The sequence below is a fragment of the Heptranchias perlo genome, chromosome 21 (assembly GCF_035084215.1).
Source record: "Heptranchias perlo isolate sHepPer1 chromosome 21, sHepPer1.hap1, whole genome shotgun sequence".
Taxonomy (NCBI): domain Eukaryota; kingdom Metazoa; phylum Chordata; class Chondrichthyes; order Hexanchiformes; family Hexanchidae; genus Heptranchias; species Heptranchias perlo.
The window spans coordinates 28,582,160-28,607,006 of record NC_090345.1 but is presented as its reverse complement, the minus strand read 5'-3'; the positions used below and the strand labels follow the sequence as shown (position 1 = coordinate 28,607,006).

Genomic DNA, 24,847 nt, shown 5'->3' with positions numbered 1-24,847 from the left:
GCATCCAAAGTGGCATATCTGTTTGAGAGGGGGATGGCCACAGGGGACCCCTGCACTACCTGCCTGCATCTCTTACTCTTCCTGGTGGTCACCCATTCACTTCCTGCCTGTATACCCTTTACCTGCGGTGTGACCAACTCGCTAAACGTGCTATCCACGAGTTTCTCTGCATCGCGAATGCTCCACAGTGAGTCCACCCGCAGCTCGAGCTCCGAGATACGATCGGTCAGTAGCTGCAGGTGGACACACTTCCCGCACACATGGTCGGCAGGGACACTGGTAGTGTCCATGACTTCCCACATCTTGCAGGAGGAGCATATCACGGGTGCGAGGTCTGCTGCCATGACTTGCCTTAGCTTAGTTACCCCTTTTAAATTACGTTGAAATTAGAAAATGTTAACTATACTAGGGACCTAGGTTCACTAAAAAAAAAACACTATCTGCTATAAAACCTGCAGATCTTCCCTTTCTTATTACTTTACTTACAGTAAAATGGTAGAAATACTCACCTGAACCTACTCACCAATCAGCTGCCTCCCCTGTGCCGCGTCACTTTCTGACTGGTGACGTCACCTTGAACTCTGCCGCTGGTCTCAGAGTCTCGCTCTCAGAGTAAGCTCTGGTCTCGCTCTCTCCGCGCTGTTTATATCCCCGCTCTGGTCTCGCTCTCTCCCGCCGCTCACCGACTGGACTCTCGCTCTCTCCGCGCTGTTTATATCTCCGCTCTGGTCTCGCTCTCTCCCGCCGCTCACCGACTGAACTCTCGCTCTCTCCGCGCTGTTTATATCCCCGCTCTGGTCTCGCTCTCTCCCGCCGCTCACCGACTGGACTCTCGCTCTCTCCGCGCTGTTTATATCCCCGCTCTGGTCTCGCTCTCTCCCGCCGCTCACCGACTGGACTCTCGCTCTCTCCGCGCTGTTTATATCTCCGCTCTGGTCTCGCTCTCTCCCGCCGCTCACCGACTGAACTCTCGCTCTCTCCGCGCTGTTTATATCCCCGCTCTGGTCTCGCTCTCTCCCGCCGCTCACCGACTGGACTCTCGCTCTCTCCGCGCTGTTTATATCTCCGCTCTGGTCTCGCTCTCTCCCGCCGCTCACCTTATTCAACCTCTGCTCTGCCCACCTCGAATCTCCTCTCTCCTCCAAGCAAGGCCACATGCTCAGATCCAGGACCGCTTAGCCTCTTTACCCAGTCCCAGCTATCTGCTCTATTAGCATCTTTCCACCCACCTGATTCAGAATGGTATTGTCTTACCTACCTGATCTTGAATGGCCATTCTCCCTATTATCACTCCCCAAGTGACAGGGATCAGAAGTCTCAGAAGCATGTGAATTTCTGTTGCAGGTTCCTGACTTCACAGTGAGAAGATTGTGAAAGATATGGACTAGTCTCTCTTAAATAACCAAAGATTGAATATTTCTGTGCAATAAAAGGCTATTTTTATGTGAATGTTTTTCTGTGAGTTTATTTCCGAAGGTGTGTGTTTGAGTGTGTATCAATGTGAGTTTGTGAGTACTTGAGCTCTCTACTCCTGTCGATCTGTACAAAGACAAACAAAATGTGAGAGGGAAAGAAAGAATTGTCAAGAGTAGCAGAGAGATAAAGAGAGAGAGAAAAACATTTTGTGTAGAAATTGATTTGCGGTGTGCCTGTTTTTCATGTGTAAAGCAGACACAAAGCATACCAATTTAGCAGTGGTATGGTCTGCGCCCAATCTATGCAGGTGTGTTCCACCGCTAAATTCGCAGGGCCCTTTTTTATATGTAAATATAAACGCCTATTTAAGGACCCTTTCCAAAATTTGTTGGGGTGAGTGGGGCAGGTGTTAGGATTCTTCAGTGGCACCACAGCATCCAGCATAAGGTAAATAAAAAATATTTCCTTGTTTAAAATTAAAACCCATCCTGTGGAGCAGGAGTGCTCCTCCGACTCTACAGGAGTCATGATCGCCCCTCCCCCTTCCCCCGTAGCCCACTCCAGCTCCCCCTCCCGAGACTTACCTGCTGGCCACTGCCAGCGAGGCAGGCAGCCTGACATTGATGCCTTCGCTTGGGCGAGCTGCCAGTGGAGGGGCAACCAGCGCTGGCAGCTCGTGCCGAGTATGCTGATGAGGCCTGAGGACCAATTTTCATCAATCTTTGGACCTCTTGTTTCGGCTTGCACTGGTCACGTAGCACCCAAAACTAGGGCCAGACCAATATCTACCCCTTTTTGTCTATGAGCAATGCCATGGGAGATTAGTAATTGCTAAATAGTACAAGTTTGCGCCATGCTCCTTTTGTGCTGTTAACATGTTATAAATTACGTGAGGATTAATAAGATTTTCACTACAGGATTTTTTGGTAACAAATTAATTGGAAAAATAAGTTTTGCAATTATCATGCTGTGGAAAAATAGTGCATATATGATGGGTTTAATGTGCGCATGCAACCGGCCATCATTTTATTATGACACAAATGGCAATAACACTGATAAGATTTAAAGTAGACCGGTGCATTGTAAAGTACCATTATGTGCTGCCAAGCCAGGTGATGGTAACTGGATGGTTATCAGGCATGTTAAGACTGGAGACATTCACTTTCCCACTAATCATGATAGTAATTTTCCACCAAAATACAGTAAAGTTACAATTTTTTTATGGCAGAAGCCCTGCAGCCAAAATTTGCATAAAACATCTGCATATCTCTGAACGGGTTGGATATAAAAGACTGTTTTCGCATGATAATTTTAACAGCAAGTACATTTAAAAGCTTTATATTTTCTGTCTGGTACTTGAGCTTTAAAGAGTTGCTATTTTTTTCATAGCGTGGCCTTATTTCTGATATGATTGAATATTCTGGCTACAGAAATGTATTTATTATCTAACTTATCCAGTTTATGTATTCTTCTAAAGCTTAAGAGGCATTAAATCCAGGTTTTTGCATAAGTATTCAAGCATATGGGGATATTTCAAAGCACAGCAGCTTATGACATTGATCTACTGTAAGTCATTCATGTCTGTCAGGTTTTATTATTCATTCAGCTTGTGACTGATATAAAACTAGAACATGGGAAGGTAATGTTACGCATTAATTAAATAAAGCTGTTATCCCTGGAAGAACGTCATACAAAGTCTGCATTTACATCTCGAATCGGGAAGTTGAAATAAAAGTGCTGCTGAACACGAGTGCTTTTGTAGAGGTGCGAAGACCCTCATAAATATGTTCCTTTCTTTTTTATTTTTATTAGACAAGAATTTAGACCTTGATTACCAAGAAACTCTCAATTATTAACCCAGACATATAGAATTTTAACTGAATTCTGTAAATAATACATTTTTCCATTAAAACAGGTGTGAATGCTACCCTAAGAGTCATTTTTAAGAATTATCCAATGAAAACCAACCCTGGCATCCCTTGGAGTGTTGACCACATCGTCAGGGGAACAGCTGAGTTGGAGTTACTGAGCCCAGTATTATGAAGGTGCTAAACTAAGGCATCCCGAGTCAGACTGCATCTCTTTTCCTCAGCAGCTTAAAGTCAGTGTAATATTATGTCTAATCTCATGCACCACCTCCGCCAAAACCACCAAGATAGTATTCTGACAGTGGAGTGATGTTGCTTCAGCTTCAGTCTTGAGCCATGATGTGCATTGTTATTGCATTGAAACCATTCTATAGCTAATTACTTGATTAAGTCTGATCCCATTGGTTCTTAGCTTTGCAGTAAATAGATGTATGTTTTTCTGCATTGAGATTATATTCATTACTGAGTGTTCAGCTATTCTCTAAAACTCTGAATATCATTGCACATGCACAAGCATATGATGTGGTGCATACATGCTTGCACATATCTACTGATACTTGGAATTAAGAGAAACTGAAGCACCCAGGTTATGCATAGAGTGTAACCTGGACAGTACGAGTAAGATGGCATTACATATTGTGCCTCACATGGGCTGGCCAGGTAAGTACACAGCAGCAATATGCACAACTGAAGTTGAAGAACCCTATTGATTATGATATCAATTCATGTCAATTCAGCTCTCTTATACTGTCTGAACCAGTAAATCCTGTTAAGTCAGTAATGCCAATGTGATCAAAATTTACCATTTAAACAATAATCTTTAATAAAAAGAATCCATTTAAAATTGGAATTCTTTACAATGCCTGGATTTTTAAAACCTGATGATAAGACCTCCACAACATCAATTAATATTTACCAAATAACCATTTCTCCTAAGTAAGATTTGAACTTAACAGACCTAAATCTAGAAATTACCATTGGCAATATTAGTGTATAAATGCTTAATGCATTTGTATAATATTGATCTGCCCACTATTTTAACAGAAGCATTAACCCATTTACTTTCAATGGGGTTGTGTCTCCGTTAGAATAGCAGGCAGAGACATGTCATACAGATTCATTAAACATTCTTAGGCAACAGTAATTTCTTGGCTCTAATTGACTTTTCTTTGTTATAATGAAACTAAAGGTCTTTGCATAATCTATTTTCTGCTCCCTGTTGAAACTAAAGAAAAAGGCATAGTCTAAGTACATAGACAATAAAGGAGAGGATGACAAAAGGGTATACAAAGAGGTTAGGAAAGAAGTCAAAAAAATGATTAGGAAAGAAAAAAGGAAGTACGAGATTAAATTATCAAGAAATATTAAAATAGTAAAGTATTCTACAGACACATAAATAACAAAAGATAAATCATAATAGGGATAGGGCCAATAAGAGATGTGCAAGATAAACTCATAGGTAACGACAGCGAAATGGCAGAAATATTGAATATTTGCTTTGCCTCCTTATTTACCAGGGAGACTAACAAGGTGGGCAGGACATTAGAAGAAGAGGTCGAAAAAGGTATTAAAACATTTAAAATAGAAAGGGGGGAGATAATTGCTAAACTAATCAAACTTAGGGAGGATCAGATCCCTGGCCCGGATGGATTACATCTGCGAATATTAAAAGAAATTAGGGAAGAGATAGCAGAGGCACTATTACATGTATATAAAAATTCACTAGCAAAGGGAATAGTGCCAGAAGATTGGTGGACAGCTAATGTTATTTCTGTATTTAAAAAGGGAGATAGACCAGTCCAGGGAACTATAGACCAGTTAGCTTAACATCGGTGGTAGGAAAGATAATAGAATCTTTACTCAAAGATGTAATAGAAAGACATCTAGAGAATGAAAATATAATAAAGAATAGTCAGCATGGATTTCAGAAGGGAGAGTCATGCCTGACCAACCGTATTGAACTCTTTGAAGAAGTAACAGAAAGAGTTGACAAGGGTAATGTTGTAGATGTAATATATTTGGATTTTCAAAAGGCCTTCGATAAGGTAATGCATTGTAGACTCATGGCTAAGGTCAGAGCATGTGGAGTCAGGGGATAGATAGGAAAATGGATAGCAAGCTGGCTATGAAACAGAAAATAGAGTAGGAGTTAAGGGCAGCTACTCAGACTGGCAAAAGATGGGAAGTGGTGTTCCATAAGGATCAGTGCTGGGACCACTGTTGTTCACAATTTACATTAATGATTTGGACTCAGGAATTAGAAATACAATTTCAAAATTTGCAGACAACACCAAATTGGGGATGTAGTTCATTCAAAGGAAGAATGTGTCAAAATGCAAGAAGACATTAATAAACTTGCAGAATGGGCGTGTAATTGGCAAATTAATTTCAATATAGATAAGTGTGAGGTGGTGCATTTTGATAGGAAGAATAAGGTGGCCACACACTGCTTGGATAATAAGAGTCTAAATGGGATAGAGGAGTAAAGGGATCTAGGGATACAGATACACAAACCACAAAGTAGCGACGCAGATTAATAAGGCCATAAAAAGGCAAATCAAACACTAAGGCTCATTTCCAGAGGGATAGAATTGAAAAGCAAAGAAGTTATGTTAAACTTGTATAGAACCTTGGTTAGACCACACTTGGAGTATTGTGCACAGTTCTGGTCTCCATATTATAGAAAGGATATAGAGGCATTGGAGAAGGTGCAAAAAAAGATTCACATGGATGATACCAGAACTGAGAGGATATCCTTATCAGGAAAGATTGAACATGCTGAGGCTCTTTTCTCGAGAAAAAAGAAGGCTGAGGGGTGACCTAATAGAAGTTTTTAAGATTATGAAAGGGTTTGATAGGGTAGAAGTAGAGAAGATGTTTCCACTTGTGGGGGAGTCCAAAACTAGAGGTCATAAATATAAAATAGTCACTAATAAATCTAATAGGGAATTCTGGAGAAACTTCTTCACCCAAAGAGTGGTAAGAACATGGAACGTACTACCACAAGGAGTAGTTGAGGCAAATAACATAGATGCATTTAAGGGGAAGCTCGATAAGCACATGAGGGAGAAAGGAATAGAAGGGTATCCTGATAAGGTTAGATGAAGTTGGGAGGAAGGAGGCTCGTGTGGAGCATAAATGACGGCATAGACTGGTTGGGCCGAATGGCCTGTTTCTGTGCTGTAGTTTCGATGTAACTCGATGTTATTAGTTGACATAACCTAAGTACAGTACTGTTTTGTATAACACTTATAAAATGCATGTCAAGAACAGCGAGGTCACAGATACTGTGTCAATTTGTAATTACTTTTTAAAATCAAATCATTATATGAATAGGGTGTTGGTAGCTCGAAATATACCCTTGCATTGAATGAAATAAAAGCCTTTAACACGTTGTTTGTAATTAACCAGAAAAGAAAAAAATCAACATTCAAAGTTAAACTCTACAAAAGCAAAAACTTGACTTCGCCATTGAAGGATTCTGCACGATCACACCTGGAAGGGTTTAAGGGCACAAATTTCAAGGTTTATTTTTTTTTAACCAGTGTTTGCTCAGCTTGTGGATGTGCTGTGGAGTTTTTTTTAAGAAATTCCACAAAATCAATTTCTTTGGAGAATATGTGAACATTTCAAAATCACACTGTTGGGGTAAAGTATAGTCTAATCAGACACGATAATATTTAAAATATTTACCATACTGCACGTATGGTATTGAAAAGTGGAAATTGTCCTTGACTCTACGACTCCTCCCTCCCATTCCTATAAATCTGAAGAAAATGTTTCCTAAGGTTTTTTGTGTAACTGGCATTTTTCTTATTTGAAAATTTCAAAATTTCATGCATTGTTAAAGATAAACACTCTAAAAGCAACTTGCGTATTAAAAAAATCTTTGCGATTATAAAACTAGGATGTATCAGAGAGGATGTCCAGTTTTCTAACTTTTTAAATTATATATGTAGGGGAGGGGCTAAATACACATGCTTTTTAAGGTGGGAACATAATTGCTGGAAAATCCATTTTTGACATTCGGTATCCTCATCATGCACTTCCAGATCAGGTATACCACAGGCAGGATACTCTGGCAGTATGCTTCAACTCCAGCCTCAGTAGGGTTTATTTTTGCATTCCCAGAGAAAGTATCCTTGTGGTCTGTGATGGTTATTGCCAATTAATAGTCAACTGGGTGGAGACTGTTTAGACACATTTTATGTTGGACTCTTGTCGTCAGTGGAGAGAAGAGATGTTTATTTAGTCTGGACTGGATTGGAACCTTGGTTGCAGAAGTGAAAGGACAGTTTAGTAACCCACTGAACCATTCGGTCTTCCTGAAAAACCAGAAACTAAATATTAGTGTTGACCAACATTTTCAATGAATGAATTAGCCTGTCATTCAAGGTCGATTGGAGGAGAGGAGAAAGAAGAAAAACCTCGCCTGGTAATTATCTCTTACAAAATCTTTAAAGCGTGCTTCTTGGTGATTCAAGTGAGGAATATCACGACCATATCTTTGCAGATGTCCATGGTCCAGACCATCCAACTTTTGATTGAGGAGCATAGATATGGGGAGGTGGGGGGGAGATCTTGGTAATGGAAGATCACCCATTCCAACCATTGCTTCACTTTACAAGCCAAATAATTTAGTTTATGTTTTTATTTAGAGATTACTTATTTAAAAATATTCGGGGTAATTTTAACTGGGAGTGGGATTTGGGCGGGTGGAGAGCGGGGTGAGCGTTAAATGTGCCCAATGACAGCAACATGCGGCCTGGGCAATTTTAACTTTGGGCCTCATTTAATAACGTCGGGAAACGAGCAGCCCGCCCATTTGGGCACCGCTATTTCTGGCCGGTCTCCTGAGGCCTAATTAATGTGGGAATGAACCTCTTAAAGGGAGGTTGCGTTCCCTACTTTGAGCTTTCGTTGGAACGTTGCTGGACAGAATTCTGCTACCAGAATGAGTCAGAGGGTTGCCCCCAAGTTTTCTGATGCCTCCCTGGAGGAGGTCAGGGCAAAGAGGGAAATACTTTTTCCCACCACTGGGAAGAAGGTACCCAGGACCAATATCCAGCAGGTCTGGCGAGAGGGGACTGTGAGGGTCAGTGCCATGAGCATCACCTGAAGGACCTGTATTCAATGTAGGAAGAGGTTCAGTGACCTCACAAGCCAGACTGAGTACAGTTCTTCATCCCTCCATCTCTCAATAATACTTGGCAGCAATCCTTTCACCCCTCTCCCAGCACTCTCAACAATTTCCTCTCCCTCCCTCCCACCCTCCTCTCCGCTTGCTGGCTGAGGCCTGGTACCACAGGCCTTTTCACCCGACAGCCAGCCAGCCTCTCAATCTGGCTGCGGTTGGGAAATGGAGTCCAAAAATTTAAAACTGATCCTGCCGTTAAATTCTTGGTTTCCCGGCCGCTTCATCTCTCAACCCACTTCCTCCTCGCCTCCCCGTAAATATCAGGGCCCTGGTGTCAATTGGGAATGTGATGGATTGGTTGGCCTTGGCAAAGAGGGAGTTGGTGACCTGCTTGATGCAGCTATGCACTGCAGACTGGGAGATGCCCTCTGTGGCAGACTGGGAGATGCCCTCTGTGGCAGACTGGAAGGGCTTTGACAGCCACCGGCAAAACTTTGCCACTTGCTCCAGCAGGCAGCAGGTCTTGTTGAAAAATATTTCAGAGATCTGCTACAGTCTACCTGGTGAAGCACAACCTCCTGATACAGTGCTCCTCAGATAGATCCAAAAATGTGACTCTTGGCCCATAGGCTGGGTATGGCCTCCAGTGAGCAGCCCCCTCAGCTGCTGTCTTCTAAGAGGCTGTCCTGCTGGTTACTGATGCTGCATCTGTTACTGTTGCTGCTCCTCTTCCTCTACCTCTTCCTCCATCCAAATCAAAGTGGCAATAATGGCACCCATGATGTTATGAGAGCTTATTCAAGGTGAGTAAGGCAAAAAATAGAAGAAAGAAACATCTGCAAACTGAAAACTCTCCTGCAAATCCAAACAGCACAATGGCACAGAGATTACTAAGACCTGATTGCCTGCAGGTGAGTGCCCCTTTAAATAGTGATTTCCGTGACCTTGAGAGACCTCTCCTGCTAGCTTTACGAACGGGTTGTGGGCTCGGCACGACTTCCGCAATTTCATGTTAAAATGGCACCAGGTCCCAGTGACATTATATGACCCTGATTTGATTGCATTCATGAGGCCCCCACCTGCTTCTGGCATGTGCCTCGGCCATCTAAGAAAATGTGCATGGTTAAAGTGACGGCTGGTGGGAAACCAGTGACAACAGAGAAGTACGTACTCCCAGGCAATATTAACAGCACGTCCACTCCGTTCCTGCCCAACGATGCTCAAACTATTATACTGCACATGATCTAAAACTATTATACTGCATATGATTTGGGGCAGATCACAGATGGACCTGATTATTGATCTGTTATTAGTTTTAATACATTGTAAATTACTGTTGGACATGACCTTAGTGAGTTCCACTATATTTCATTAAACATTAAAATGAGAAAAAAAAACATAATTACCAACCCATTTAAAACAAAATTATTTTGTTTTTTTTAATGCTGAAAGTTGCAGATTCTTAAATTTCATGAAGTTTTCTCTCTCCATTTCTCCTATCGTAGCTATTTTCTTCCAGTTGTCCTCTTTATCCAAAGGATTGGGGAAAGATACTATAAACTTTTTCATGCCATCTCATAACTCTGCACTTTTAAGTGCAAGGTAAGACAGTCATAATATGACACCCCACTTTATGACCATCTGAGAATGGATGCAGACAATTCCACATTTTATTTCCTTGACTATTTTAGTTGACCCTTTTCATAACATTGTCTCTGGGAAGTGTATTATATCAAGAGTGTTTTATATGGGTTCAAAATTAATGAGGGACTCAAATAACTCATTTGATTTCCGAGATCATACTGTGTCAGAGTGAAAGATTACTGCATTTAATTTGACAAAGTTTTCCAGTTTTTGAGTGACCTGTTATTGCAAAATTGAACATATTAAGATTTCATGTAGATGAAAGAAGCTTAAATGACAGTTATCTCTAAATTTCAAACACTGTAAGATACATTATGGATCATGACAATAAAATTCTACAGTGGTAGGTTATAACCTCACTACCATTTGGAATTAAGTGGACTAATGGAGCACAAAGATTTATTGCAGTGAAGGTTTCTTGCTTAACGTGAGCCTGATCATTCCATTAATAATGACTGCTTATGAGGTATCTGTTTGGCATATTTGTTGTCCTGAAAACTTGAAACACACTGTGCAATTCCTTATGATGTGCTAGTCCCCTCCCTTTGGGTATTCTTGACCATTATTCCATTTGGATATATTTAAAACCACTGCCTCTTGAGAGAGTATTAGGAGTGACCTTTAACCTTACAATATTCATAGTTCAAATGGTGTGATAACATGCAGTGAATATTTACAAGCATACTTATAATATAATAGAGTACTGCTGTGAACATTAGCACGTATTTTCTGCTCAATCAGGCTTTGATGTAGAGCTTTGCTTTTACCCTGGAGAAATTGCATTCTCCAATAAGCTATGCTACTGGAACTCCACTGAACCTAAACAGCTTGCATTACAGGACTGAGTGGAAGCTGATTAAAAAGCAAGGGTGTACATTTATACTTTGAAGAAAAATAACAATGTCTGATTTTAAAGAATTATACCACATATAATCCTATATTCTTTTGTAATGTCATAATGTTTAGACATTTGTTGGCTTACACGATGAAAGTCCTCTGACAACTTTGCCCTTCAATTTTACAAAATGTGTTACTACTTATAAGTACAAATGGTTACATGTCATAGTGTATAGAAAGTGTAGATGTCTGTTTTGCAAGCTAAAGAAAAACTTTTTTTGCATTAACCAGAATGGACTGAAGATTGAAGCCAAGCATTATATTAATTGAGAGCAAATACAATCTCAGATGTGATGGTTGGTAGAAAAAACATTTCAAATTTATAATTCCTCATACAATATACAACATGTTCTAGTTTGACTTAAGTAGAGATTGCATTTCCTAGTTATTACTCTTTAGATTACGGGTATGCCTTGCCAAATTGAGTATGTGCTGTAGGATTGTAAGATCACACTGAATTACATCAGTATGCTGTTTCTATCCAACACACGGTGTAGATTTGTAGTGATGGATATGTTAAGAGCAGCACAAAAGTTGGGATTGGAATTAATGCTGAGGGAAGTAAGGGTGAAAATTGCGGAGGTACTGGCCATAATCTTCCAAACATCCTTAGATACGGGGGTGGTGCCAGAGGTCTGGAGAATTGCAAATGTTACAACCTTGTTCAAAAAAGGGCATAAGGATAAACCCAGCAACGACAGGCCAGTCAGTTTAACCTTGGTGGTGGGGAAACCTTTAGAAACAATAATCCTGGACAGAATTAGCAGTCACTTGGACAAGTGTGGATTGATTAGGGAAAGCCAGCACGGATTTGTTAAGGGCAAATCGTGTTTAACTAACTTGATAGAGTTTTTTGATGAGGTAACAGAGAGGGCTGATGAGGGCAATGCGGTTGATGTGGTGTATATGGACTTTCAAAAGGTGTTTGATAAGGTGCTACGTTATGGGCTTGTCATCAAAATTGAAGCCCATGGAATAAAGAGAGTAGTAGCAGCATGGATACAAAATTGGCTAAGTAACAGGAAGCAGAAATTAGCGGTGAACGGTTGTTTTTCAGACTGGAGGGAGGTGTACAGTGGTGTTCCCCAGCGGTCGGTACCAGGACCGCTGCTTTTCTTGATATATATTAATGACTTGGACTTGGGTGTACAGGGCCCAATTTCCAAATTTGCAGATTACACAAAACTTGGAAGTGTAGCGAACAGTGAGGAGGATAGTGATAGACTTCAAGAGGATAAAGCAGGCTGGTGAAATGGGCGGACACCTGGCAGATGAAATTTAACGCAGAAAAATCCGGTGATACATTTAAGTAGGAAGAATGAGGAGAGGCATTATAAACAAGAGGGCACAATTCTAAAAGGGGTACAGGAACCTAGAGATCTTGGGTATATGTGCACAAATCGTTGGAAGTGGCAGGACAGATTGAGAAAGCGGTTAAAAAAGCATATGGGATCCTGGGCTTTATAACTGGAGGCATAGAGTACAAAAGCAAGGAAGTCATGATGAACCTTTAGAAAACACTGGTTCGACCACAGCAGGAGTATTGTGTCCAGTTCTGGGCTCTGCACTTTAGGAAAGATGTGAAGGCCTTAGAGAGGGTGCAGAAAAGATTTACTAGAATGATTCCAGGGATGAGGGACTTCAGTTATGTGCATAGACTGGAGAAGCTGGGGTTGTTCTCCTTGTAACAGAGAAGGTTGAGAGGAGATTTGATAGAGGTATTTAAAATCATGAAGGGTGTAGACAGAATAGATAAAGAGAAACTGTTCCCATTGGCGGAAGGGTCAAGAACCAGAGGACATAGATTTAAGGTGATTGGAAAAGAACCAAAGGTGACATGAGGAAAAACTTTTTTACGCAGCGAGTGGTTGGGATCTATGCACTGCCTGAGGGGAGGGGGTTTGAGGCAAATTCAATCGTGGCATTCAGAAGGGAACTGGATAAGTACCTGAAAGGAAAAAAATTGCAGGGCTATGGGGGTAGGGCGGGGGAGTGGGACTAGCTGGATTGCTCTTGCATAGAGCCGGCACAGATTCAATGGGTCGAATGGCCTCCTTCCATACTGTAACCTTTCTATGATTCTATGATTAATGATGGCCTCACAGATGAAAGCATCTGCTGCCTCAATCTAGATATAAAGAAATGTGTTATCAGGTATTAACATTCAATATGGATCAGATATTTTTTTTTGGTAGCTATTTAGTCAGAACCAACAACTTTTACACTTCAATTTCTATTATTTAATTTCAATTTTTATTCACCAAATACCATAATATTTATATAAGAAAATACAAAAATGAAGGTGAGGAAAAGACCATCTGGTCTATCAAGCTTGCCCTACACTGTCATAATGTCTGAAGCATCATGGTTACGCACCCCCTACTTACCAGCATCCATGTAATCTCCTGGGAGAGGCAAAAAAAAGATAAAAACCAAGGCCAATTATGGAAAAAAAACTCTGGAAAATTCCTCTCTGACCCCCTTAGGTGGTCAAAAACTAATCCAGGAAACCACATTGACCAAGCTTATATTACTTGATATCTCACTTACCTTTTATAAGACGTGAACTCTGCCCCAACTAAGAACCAGTCCAGCTCTCTTTTGAAGGTTTGCAGAGAGTCAGCACTCACCATACGAGCTGGAACCTTGTTCCAAAGGCCTGCCATCCTCTGAGAAAAGAAGAACCACCTAACATCTAAACTAGGCCTACCATTGTGTAACATGATTCTTGCTTTTCCCCAATCTATAAAATTGAAATAATCTATCAGTGGGAACACAATCTAATTTTTTAACTATTTCATATATCTCAATTAAATCACCCCCCAGTCTACGCATCGTTAAAGTGAATAGACCCAGCTTTTTAAGCCTCTCCACCGAAGGTTTTTAAGTTGGGAATAATTTTTGTAGTCCTCCTCTGAACCTTTTCCATAGCCTCTATAGTACCCATTTTATGAGGGGACCAAAACAGGACACAATATTCTAAATGCAGTCTAACCAAGATTTTGTAACAAGGACAAAATAGTGTGTTTTGTTTTATATTGAAGAATCCTATTACTACAAAGCTACCCTATATGCTTTGGCTATGGCTTCTCAGCATTGGTCATGAGTTGGTCAGAAAAACTAGATTGTAAGTATATTATTATTTTATAAAATTGTCAAGTATGATATGATAGTGGTGCAGCACATTGAACATGTGGGTAGGATGCAGATTCGTGTTGGTGTCCCTACATGGTAAATTGACAATTAGAGCTGTCTTCACAAGGATGGTCCAAGTAGATGCCAGATATCTCCCTCCTTTAAGTCCCCACAAGCCACTCTTGGTCTGCTAAGAGTTTGCAACTAACCTGGCTCATGCTTCCTGATTATTGTTTGTCTTTTTTTTAAGATGGCAGTCTAGCAATCAGTCCTAGTTGAGGTCAAATCAGGCGACATTGGATGGCTGACTTGGTTGCCTTTTCAGAGCTGATTTCATTAGCTGTAGAATCTCTTGCGACTGCACTATTGTTTCATATATTGGAAGAGTGATAATTCTTATTCTTTATCAAGACTCAGTATTGAATACATACCAGCTGTAACCTTCATCTGTGAGGTGAGAGTGTGCTGCTTATGGTGCTAAAAATGCATTTTGAAAGAAAGTTAGCAGGAATGCTCCTCAGACTTGCACCTGGGCGAGCACAACAAGGGAGAAAAAGGAAGAATAACTTTTGCATTAACTCTTGGGGGGTGGGGACAACATTTTCTTCATTTATTTTACCTAATTTAATTGAGGAAGAAGCAAATGAATTAGGAAAGGGTAGGCAAAAGTAACTCAGACAACGGAGGTCTCTTCTAAGACCTAAGGGAGAATGGGCACCACTGTCTGCATCACGTTCTTACCTTTGCAAAATGCACTAAAGTCAACCTCAATTTTATTCAGCTCCTTTGATAACAGCCTGACATCTAATAGTATACATGTCAACATAAAGTTTCAATAACATTCAGGTAAAACCGGAAGTCTTTGATTTTAGCAGCGATGGCAACAACACCTCTAATTCTAGTTATATCTGACCTTTCCACAAATGAATAACTTCATGAGCCAAGAAAGCCATTTTCTCTGGTGCCAGTCACCGGCTCTTAATCTCAATCTATTATCTGATGCACTGGTTCCACCTCACAAAGGACTATTGTTATAAGTTTCAGGTCTGCCATAGATATTTTCTTGGGTATAACATTGTTGATCACACCCGTAAGCAGTCCGAGCAACTTCCATCGATGATTGTGCGCATACTGCCCAATATCTAATTATACAATAATGTAACACTATGGACCCCTTTGTGATTTGAACTGGATACTGTGACTTTTGTATGTGCCCTCATATGCGCTTGTCCAATTTTTTCGAAGGTGGGTTCAGAAACACTTGGGAAGACCAGGCCAGATATGAATTGTTGAGCTGCTTGGTTTCACTGACAGCAAGTGAACATACAGGGTAACAATCAGAGGAAATTTCACTTACTTAGCTAAATCTCATTTTTCTCCTCGAAAACATGGGGAAAAGAAAATACACCACTCACCCTTACTTGCTTTTGGCATTACCTTCCTTTCAGACTCCATCTAACAGCAAAAACTGATCTCTGGCATTTTTACCTTCCAGCTTTGGGCCTCAGGCCTGCATCTTGCAATGTCTTCTTTAAAATCTGACTGCCCCAACCATGGATTTTCCATTATTTTCTGTCAATTCTGACACAGGAAGCAGACTCCTTCCCATGCAGAGATTTGCCAGCTGGTCTGTCAACCAAACCAACTACTCTCTCTCCCAGGAGTATATTCTCCACACACACCTGTGCCTACATGAATAGAATTATCCACATGATAATGGATTTGAATATTTGTTGGATATCGGAAACGAGATGACAAATTCCTTAATGTCCCATGTCATCCTGTTCACTGCGCCTGGGATAAGGAAATAGATTCTTGTAAGAGTTTAAAATAAACTGTGAGATGGGACATTCTTCAAACTAGCTCGTCAGGCTTTAATAAACATCATTAATGCCTACAGCCTGTGTGCTTTCTTTAATAAAGCTGTGCAAATTCACTTTGTTTTAAAACACAACCCTTAAACATAATCCTCAAATCCTTTTTTGAAGAAAAAAGATCCCAAAATGTGACAGCTATGCTTTTGTCTGTTTTCTAATTTAAGTGAAAAATAAACATAAGTATAAAGTGGTGTTCCCCACTTTGTATTGATGCCTTTTTCATTAAACTTAGCAATGGAAGACATTGGAGCCCCAAGTTATTCCTGAATTTTTCAACACTCTCCAGAAGCAAAATAGAGACCTTGAACCAAGAATCTAGTTAAACATTTTGATGAATGAGGATGCAGTCAAAATTGTTATACTTGTAGATTTGATCATATTTATGACTTCAGAATATGTTTTTAAGTGTTTGCACAATCACTGAATTGTGATTTTTGGGGAGGATTTGGCTCAGAGAAGGTTGAAGGTGGAGAGAAAAGTGGAGAAGTAGAAGGATTTAGGGAGGGAGTTCCATAGAGTAAAGCTGAGGCTGCTGAAACCTCGGTCACTGGTGGGATGAAGAGGGGGTAAGATGCACAAAAGGCCAGAGTATGAGGACTGAAGGGTGTTCGAGGAGATTGCAGAGATAGTGTAGGAGGGATTTTAAGATGAGAATGAGGATTATAAATTCAATGTGTTGGGGGATAGGGATCAATGTAGGTCAGCAAGAATGGATGAGCAGCTCTTAGTCTGCGACAGGACGTGGTCAGCTGAGTTTTGGACAAGTTGGAGTTAGTGGAATATGGTGAATAGGAGACCATCAATAAGCACATTGGAAAAATCGAGTCTCAAAGTGGAAAAATCGAGTCTCAAAGTGATAAAAGCATGGATACTCGTTTCAGCAGTGATGGGGCTGAGATAGAGGTGAGGGTGGGCAATATTGCAGAGGTAGAAATAATTGATCATGAGTAGAATATGGAGTTTGAGGTGGGTTCGCTTATGATAATACAGTGAACAGACCATCCCTCTTTATGCCAAGTGAGAGGAGCAGATATGCTGTAATCAGAAAATTGAGAGTTCTAGCAAAGAACTGATTCAAATCTTGATTGCTTAAGCAATTGTAAGGCTAATAATTGTGGCTATTTTGATAAAAAAACAATCATCTACTTCCATCATACTGACTTTGTATTTAACAGTATTATGTAGGGTTAGAGCAACATCTAAGTTAAGAGGGAATGCTATAATTTGGATGCAAAAAAAAATTACCAGTATTTAAAACCAGCCTCCCTGACTATTGTGTTGCAGGTCTGGAACAATTATATCCCCATTTTTTTTTAATCCACAGTGTTAGTTTTGGGAATGGGTACTTTAAGCTTCTGGGACCTTTTGTACTGTAATTTGTTTTTCTTTCCAGCAGAGGTGTTTGAGAATAACTGGGAATAGCCCATGATGATATATCCAAACTAGAATGTATGGGGAGGGGGAGGGGGGGTGGTGTCAAGGCACCATTGGTACTGGGACATGTAATCATGTTCAGATATGAGCCAGCAGCATCATCTCCATGAATAGCTGACACAGACAGCACCCACACTGTCACATCAAATGAACTTCTCTGAAAGTACCCTCTTTCCATTCCCCATGACCATGGTACAGATCTTTTTGGTTGCATTTATTTTCAGGTGGGTCATTAACAGTGTTGTTCCCAAGTGTCCCTGCTGATGACTCGCAATGTTTGCAAATTGTCTTCAATTCATCATCCGAATAAATGTATAACATTGCCAGACAACAGATGTTGTTTTGTTGGTTTTTGATCCCTGCATTGAAAAGCTTCCAGTCAAAGGAAAGGAGATAGTAGTTTGGAATAAGCATAGTATGACCAATGTTGGCAGTTGGGTAGTATGGGTACTGGAGCCAGATTGCTTTCCCTTCATTCCCTGTTTTTTTGTTCTCCCCCATTTCCATGCTTTCTCTTTGACTAGTTTTTCAAGCTATTTCTGAGACGGGGCTGCCTCTGATGTATCATCATAATCAGAGTGAAGATAAACACAATAATCTACTTTGGACTAATTTATTGATTTTCATGTGACCAGCTCTAAATTGCACACAATAATACAATTCAATGTGTTAGAGATAACAGCAGGAATCGATGGATTATGCAGTGGTCAGAAGCAGCGAGTTTGGCAGTCCCATCATTAATGCCTGGAATTGCACCAATTTCCTGCTCTGCAGTCAGCAATCAGGGTAAGGTGGCATTTCTGGACTGGTACCACAACTAGTACTACGACTGGGGTTGGAGGCATTCTCAATTGTTTATGTTCCACTTCCAGTGTTACTGTGAACAGCTGCACGTATTCAGACAATAGCAGAGGTAACATTAATAATAGCAGTCAGGGAGGTAGAAGAGGTATCAGAGGCATGTTGCAGGCCTTTGTTCTTGGAGAATGAAGTATCAAATAACAAAGACGATTTCTGTTGTGACCTTTAGCTATAACAGTTAAGCCTTTTCTCTTTAATTCCTCTTATTCCATTTTATTTTAATAATTTGGTGGGGGTGTAGTGGAAGGGTTTCTTTAAAATTCTTTTTTGAGATGTGGGTGACACTGGCAAGGCCATCATTTTTTGCCCATTCCTAGTTAGCCATGAGAAGATGGTAGTGGGCCGCCTTCTTGAACCGCTGCAGTCCATGTGGTGATGGTATTACCACAATTCTGTTAGGTAGAGAGTTCCAGGATTTTGACCCAGTGACGATGAAGAAACAGTGATATATGTCCAAGTCAGGATGGTGTGTGACTTGGAGAGGAATGGAGGTGATGGTGTTCCCATGTATTTATTGCACTTATCTTTTTAGCTGGTGGAGGTCATGGGATGGGGAAGTGCAGCTGAAGAAGCAGTGGCGGGTTGCTACATTGCATCCTGTACATAGTATACACTGCAACCATGGTATGCCAATGGTGGAGGGTGTGGATATTTAGGCTGATCAAGCGGACTGCTTTCTCCAGAATAATATTGGGCTTCTTGAGTTGTTGCAGCTGCACCCATCTCGGCAATTGGAGAGTATTCCATCACACTCCTGACTTGTACCTTGTAGGTGGTGGATTACTTGGGGAGATTGGAGGCGAGCCGCTCACCACAGAATACCCAGCCTCTGACCTGCTCCAGTAGCCATGGTATTTATGTGGCTGATCCAGCTGAGTTTCTCATCAATAGTGACCGCCTCCAGGACATTGATGGTGGAGAACTCAATGATGGTAATGACATTTAATGTCAAGGGGAGGTGATTATGCTCTCTCTTGTTGGAGATAGTCATTGCCTGGCACTTGCATGGCATGAATATTACTTGCCACTTATCAGCCCTGGCCTAGATGTTGTCCAGGTCTTGCTGCGTGTAGGCATGGATTGCATTATTATGTGTGAAATTGTGAATGGAGCTGAACACTATACAATCATCAGTGAACAGCCCCACTTCTGACCTTATGACTGAGGGAAGGTCAGTGATGAAGCAGCTGAAGATGGTTGGGCCTAGTACACTGCCCTGAGGAACTCCTGCAGTGATGTCCTGGGGCTGAGACGATTGGCCTCCAACAACTACAGTCATCTTCCTTTGTGCTAGGTATGACTCCAGCCCCTGGAGAGTTTTCCTCTGACCCTCATGGAATTCAGTTTTACTAGAACTCCTTAGGGCCACACTCAGCTGAATGCTGCTTTGTTTTTAAAGGCAGTCACTCCTCTGGAATTCAGCTCTTTTGTTCATATTTGGACCAAGACTGTAATGAGGTCTGGAGCTGAGTGGTCCTGGCAGAACCCAAACTGAGCACCAGTGAGTACTCATTGGTGAGTAAGTGCCGCTTGATAGCACTGTTGACGACACCTTCCATCACTTTGCTGATGATCAGGAATAGGTGGTAATTGGCCAGGTTGGATTTGTCCTGTGGCTTGTGGTGATGAGGTAGAAATATGTTTCTGCTGATGGTCACTCCAATGGTGAACTTCTCAAAACTGGCGTAAGTCATTTTCATTTCAACAGTGCTCACCCCAATATCATTCAACCTATCTTCTTGTAGTCTAAACAACAATCCGTCTACCATCCTTGCACTCAATCACTATTATTATCATTACAGCTACCAATGACCTTTTTCTAAGAAAAATTCAATGGAAATACAGATTTTAATTCAATTTAGTCAGCAGTACATCAAAGACAATATTTATGTGTAAAAATTCTAAGAAATTATTGTTAAATGTGTAACCCTATGCTATGTGGTTATTTGGATCACCCCTTATGTGATGAATGAATGTGAAATTAATATTTTCATTTCACATCATAAGAGAGCAGATTGAGCGACAGACAGATTTGCTAAGCAATGTTTTTAAAAATTGGAAGTATTGTGCCCCTGAGTAAACACAGCGACTCAGTCTCCAAATAAATTTATAGGGCAATCCTCCCTCATTGATTCCAACTTAGTAATATGTAATCCCCAAACACTTCAAAATGTGTGGTTCATGGGTAAAACCCCACTCAAGATTATACACAGCAAATACTAATAGATGTTTATTTTAATATTGGCATCCAACTTTTTCATAAAAAGCATGCAGCATCAAAGCACCGCTCAACTTCTCCCACAGTTTGTTCCTTTCCCAGTCAACATTTTTCCCAAGTAACAGGATCCTGTTGTTCACATGGGTTCTGATATCATTCAAGCAATTAATTACCACTGCTGACCCGCATGACCACAGAACCTGAGCACAGCCACTAATGTGATCTACTGCACATGTAACACCACGATTTTCCAGCAGGAAATCAAAAATTCCCACCGGAGAGAAAAAAAACAAATAGAAAAATGTTAAATCATCTTCAGTGTCCAAATTTGGATAACTTTCTATTCCCATTTGGCTTTGACTCTCATCTCTACCCTTTGTGTACTGAATAATCTCTGCTGTTAATAAGCTTAATAGATGAATCATGTTTTATGTCATAGAACTATAAAGAAATGCTTTTACTTTAACCGATAGCTGCAGGATTTGTCTTTACATTTAAAACAATTAGCATATGTTAGTTACAAAACTTCAATATTCCGGCTTTTATGAACAAATATACAATGGTCTAGAAATTGAATCGGCCCTTGCTCCACATTCAGGTAATTAAAAATAGTAGTCCTTCCCTTTTTGGTGGTAGCCTCCAGTGGTCCCTTTAAGTCCAGCTGGCTTGGCTGCTGTGCAGCTGAGAAAACTAACTGCAGCATGTACAGCACATGCTGTACACAGTCGCAACCCAATTTGGCAAAGGTGTTAGGCCCTGACTTGCACAGACAATGGGTCTAAGCCAGTTTCAGTTGGGCACCTGAACCAATATGAGGCACAATGTACTTCTGGGGTGGACTGGGCACGCCGCACGCCATATTGGACCCTTCAGCACTCGTTTCGCATCTGAAAAACGGGCACTGCGCAATTGAATTTCTAGGCCAATAAATTTAAAACATAAAATGCTACAAATGCACCCGAGGTTTGTCTTTGAAAGAGCAAGAAAGCAAATATTTGGGTAGACTTTTTCAATAGAACTAAACCCGGTTTGTTAATATATTTACTTATTAGCTATGGAATCTTCTTTTTTATTTACATTAATCGGATAAATCTTTAAAAAGTGAATGATATCAGTGCTATGTATTGTATTTAGCAAACATTAAGTGGAGATAGTCCAGAGATATGGCACATTGGTATACTAGTGCATTGTGCCATAGAATTTCATATGGTGCTAATCTGATTTGAAATGGAAGACACTAAATGTAAGTGATGTACTTCCCTACAGGCAGGGAGAAAAAATCAGAGGAGGGTTCAACCCAGAGTTCTCGTGTATCTCCCAATGGCATGTTACATCGCCTGATCATTAGAGACCGGTAGATTACAATGCCACTCTTTTATCTGAGGAATGGTTAGTGACATGGAAGGGGTAGAATAGGAGTGAATGGATCAAGATGAAATGATGCAAGTTAACTCTGAAAAGTTTGAGATATTTACAAGTCTGTAATTTCCCCAGTGCTTTGCTTGTTATGCATACGTTAAATAGATTTAAGTGAATATGATTGTCCCAGCTGTGTATATGTTTTGATGTTTCCATACTGGAGAAATGAACTGCACAAATCACACAAAAGCTTTTCGCATTTAAAAAAGTAAGTAAGTTGAGGTATTCAAGCAGATAGATATAGATAGAAGTAAGATTCCTTTGTTGCCAAATTAGGCACAAAATACCAATTCCATTTGAGATGCCCCTTCCACAGAAATGCATAACTCTACTTTCAACCACACTGCCAGGGAGAGGGCCAGATTAACAAAAGGTGTCCAAACGTGGTTTGTATTTGTATCTGCCGTAAATAATATTGATGCATTTGGGAAAAATTGGAACCATAAAATTTATTTTGCTTTTCTAGTGAGGCAAATAGCCCACATCTTCCAAATATATACGGTTTGTGCAGAAATTTGTAGAAATTTATGCTGCTTGGTATTTCCATTTTCTGAACTTGCACAAATAAGATTGCGGCCCACAAATATAGCATTTTTTCCTACATTTTTCAAGATGAGTCTTCTACTAGCACTGAATTATAAATCTTAAGTGGGAAAATGGCTTGCCTCCAGTAGAATTTTCCACAAACCATTAACAAAAGTTAAATTGAGTTGAAAATTTAAAAAAGTGAAACATGTGTATACATTCTGAGAAATATCATAACATCATTTTAATTGGAGTGAAGATATTTCTAACCATTACAGATGTGGGGAGAAGCACTGCCGTTGCTTTCCATTTGATTTCATTTTTGTGCACCATTTCCTGAAGTGCGAGATAGAAAATGTACACTTTTCCATGTGAACAGTAGTTTTGCCTCATCGGTGATTCACTTGATACCAAATGTGTAATTGTAATGTATTTTTATGTGCATTAGATAACAGAACAACAAGCAAGGGGCAACTGTAAGGAGGGCAGTTGGCTTATACATTTGATGTTGGTGGTTTCTGGGAACACGGAATGAATTGCTTAAATCATATTGGTGCACCTATGAGATTCAGAGATCCCAATAACCTAATGACTATTCCAATAATCTAATTTAGCCAATAATGGTTATATGTATTTGAAATTTGGTTTTAAAGAGGCAGAGGGGGCAATTTTAACCTAACCCGTCTGCCGGGAAACTGACAGGATTGGGTGCAATATTGGTTTTACACCCCACCCAATATTACTCTCCATTGATGTCAATGGAAAGATATTAGGTTAAACTTCCGGACAGTTACACTGCCTGGGAGAGGGATCTTGAGAAAGAAGAATAATTATGTGAAGTTTTATTGTTGGTGTTCCACGCTGACCTTTCGGATTAACAGAGAATTGTGACGTGCAGCTGTTGCGGCTCTTGTGGTTTTGGCATAAACACACATTAGTAATGCTTATGATGTTGGCCCAGTCAGAGGACAAATAGCCTGGCCACATCTCTCTGATGTTGTAGATCCCAGACTCCTACATGGAATAGACTGTCTGCATCTCTTTCTCTGATTTGCACGGCTTGGGACCATATCGTTCCCAGGAGCAAGAGGCGGGATTTCTCGGCTGCCTGTCAAACAGTACACTATTGCATCATGAACAGATGTCCACTTTGTGGAACCCTGAAACTGCCAATATTGGCTTTCTTGTGGAATCCTACTCTTTTACACAAAATACTTTAGGCATCTTCACCAAATACCCGACCAAACATAACTAAACCAAGGATCTAAATGTCTGAAATCAAAAAAAAATTATAAGCTGTAGAGTAAAGCTGGATGGGAAGCAACATGGTGAATCTTTCTTTATAGAGTTATTCACTTCCCTTCTCTTCATTACTGAGAAAATCATCGTTTGTTGGTCTGCTGTTTAATTTTATCTACATCTGGTTGCAGTAGTTTGGGGAAAGATGATCTCTACTTACTAAATGTACCAAAATCATAAAAACTATTCTTTATAAATAGGGTTATGATTTTGCTACTCCTAGTGTACAGAAAAGGTCTTCTCCCATTTTTGCTACTTGTTTTTTGAACATGGGATTAACTATAGTATTGACTATCATTTTCCTGTACCTACCAGCAGTCTGAAAGTTAATTTTTTATGGAGCTAAAGAATTGTAGTTTGTGCTGCAGAAAACAAATAAATAGATGTGCTTCATAGATTGTCATTTTTGTTGAATTAGATTAGTGACAGATTAACTTAATTTTCTGCATCTAGTTATCCAAAGTTAAATCCATAGCCTGAGTGTAACTAGAAATATAGGATAATGTTCCCCAGTTTACATAATTCAAATCTTTGCCTGACTACACGAAGTAATGTCAACTTTGTTGACCTGTAAAAATAATTACAATATTGAAGACAGAATTCTGTAGATTGAGTAAACTGAGGTACTTCACTGATAAATGAGAAATGTTTAAAAGTCTATCTATTTTTTTAAATAGCAGTTTCCATTCTTGAACTTTACCTTTGTTAATACTGTAGTGAAGTTAGTATTAAAAAGAGAACTTAAACCCAAATAGTGAGGTTATTTATATTGCAATACTTCTTTTCACTTACTATTTCTTACCCCTAGAGCTAAATTTTGCAGGGAAGTAGCGGGTGGATTGGGGGCTCCAACCCACAGACTTCCGGGTTCCCCACTGACGCATCTGGGTGCACGTGCGCCTCCCGAATGCGGAAGTCCCACCGGCAATTAAAGCCGGTGGGATGATACTTTACACAGTTGTTTAGATAGTTTAAGTACTTGAAGAATTTAATTTTCTCTGATCAGGGGTCTGACTTTGAAGCATCCTCAGCGTGTTTCCCGTGCTGTGGGAAACACACCATGTTCTGACAGATGTATTTCAGCCAGCAGCCAGTCGCACATTCAAATGCTTGTTTG

At 40.3% G+C, this 24,847-nt stretch overlaps 1 protein-coding gene across 2 annotated transcripts in view; it reads right to left on the bottom strand.

Annotated features, from left to right (window-relative positions):
• Positions 1–24,847, bottom strand: part of mgmt (O-6-methylguanine-DNA methyltransferase) — a 372,467-nt gene that overhangs the window by 327,369 nt on the left and 20,251 nt on the right. The window lies entirely within an intron of this gene.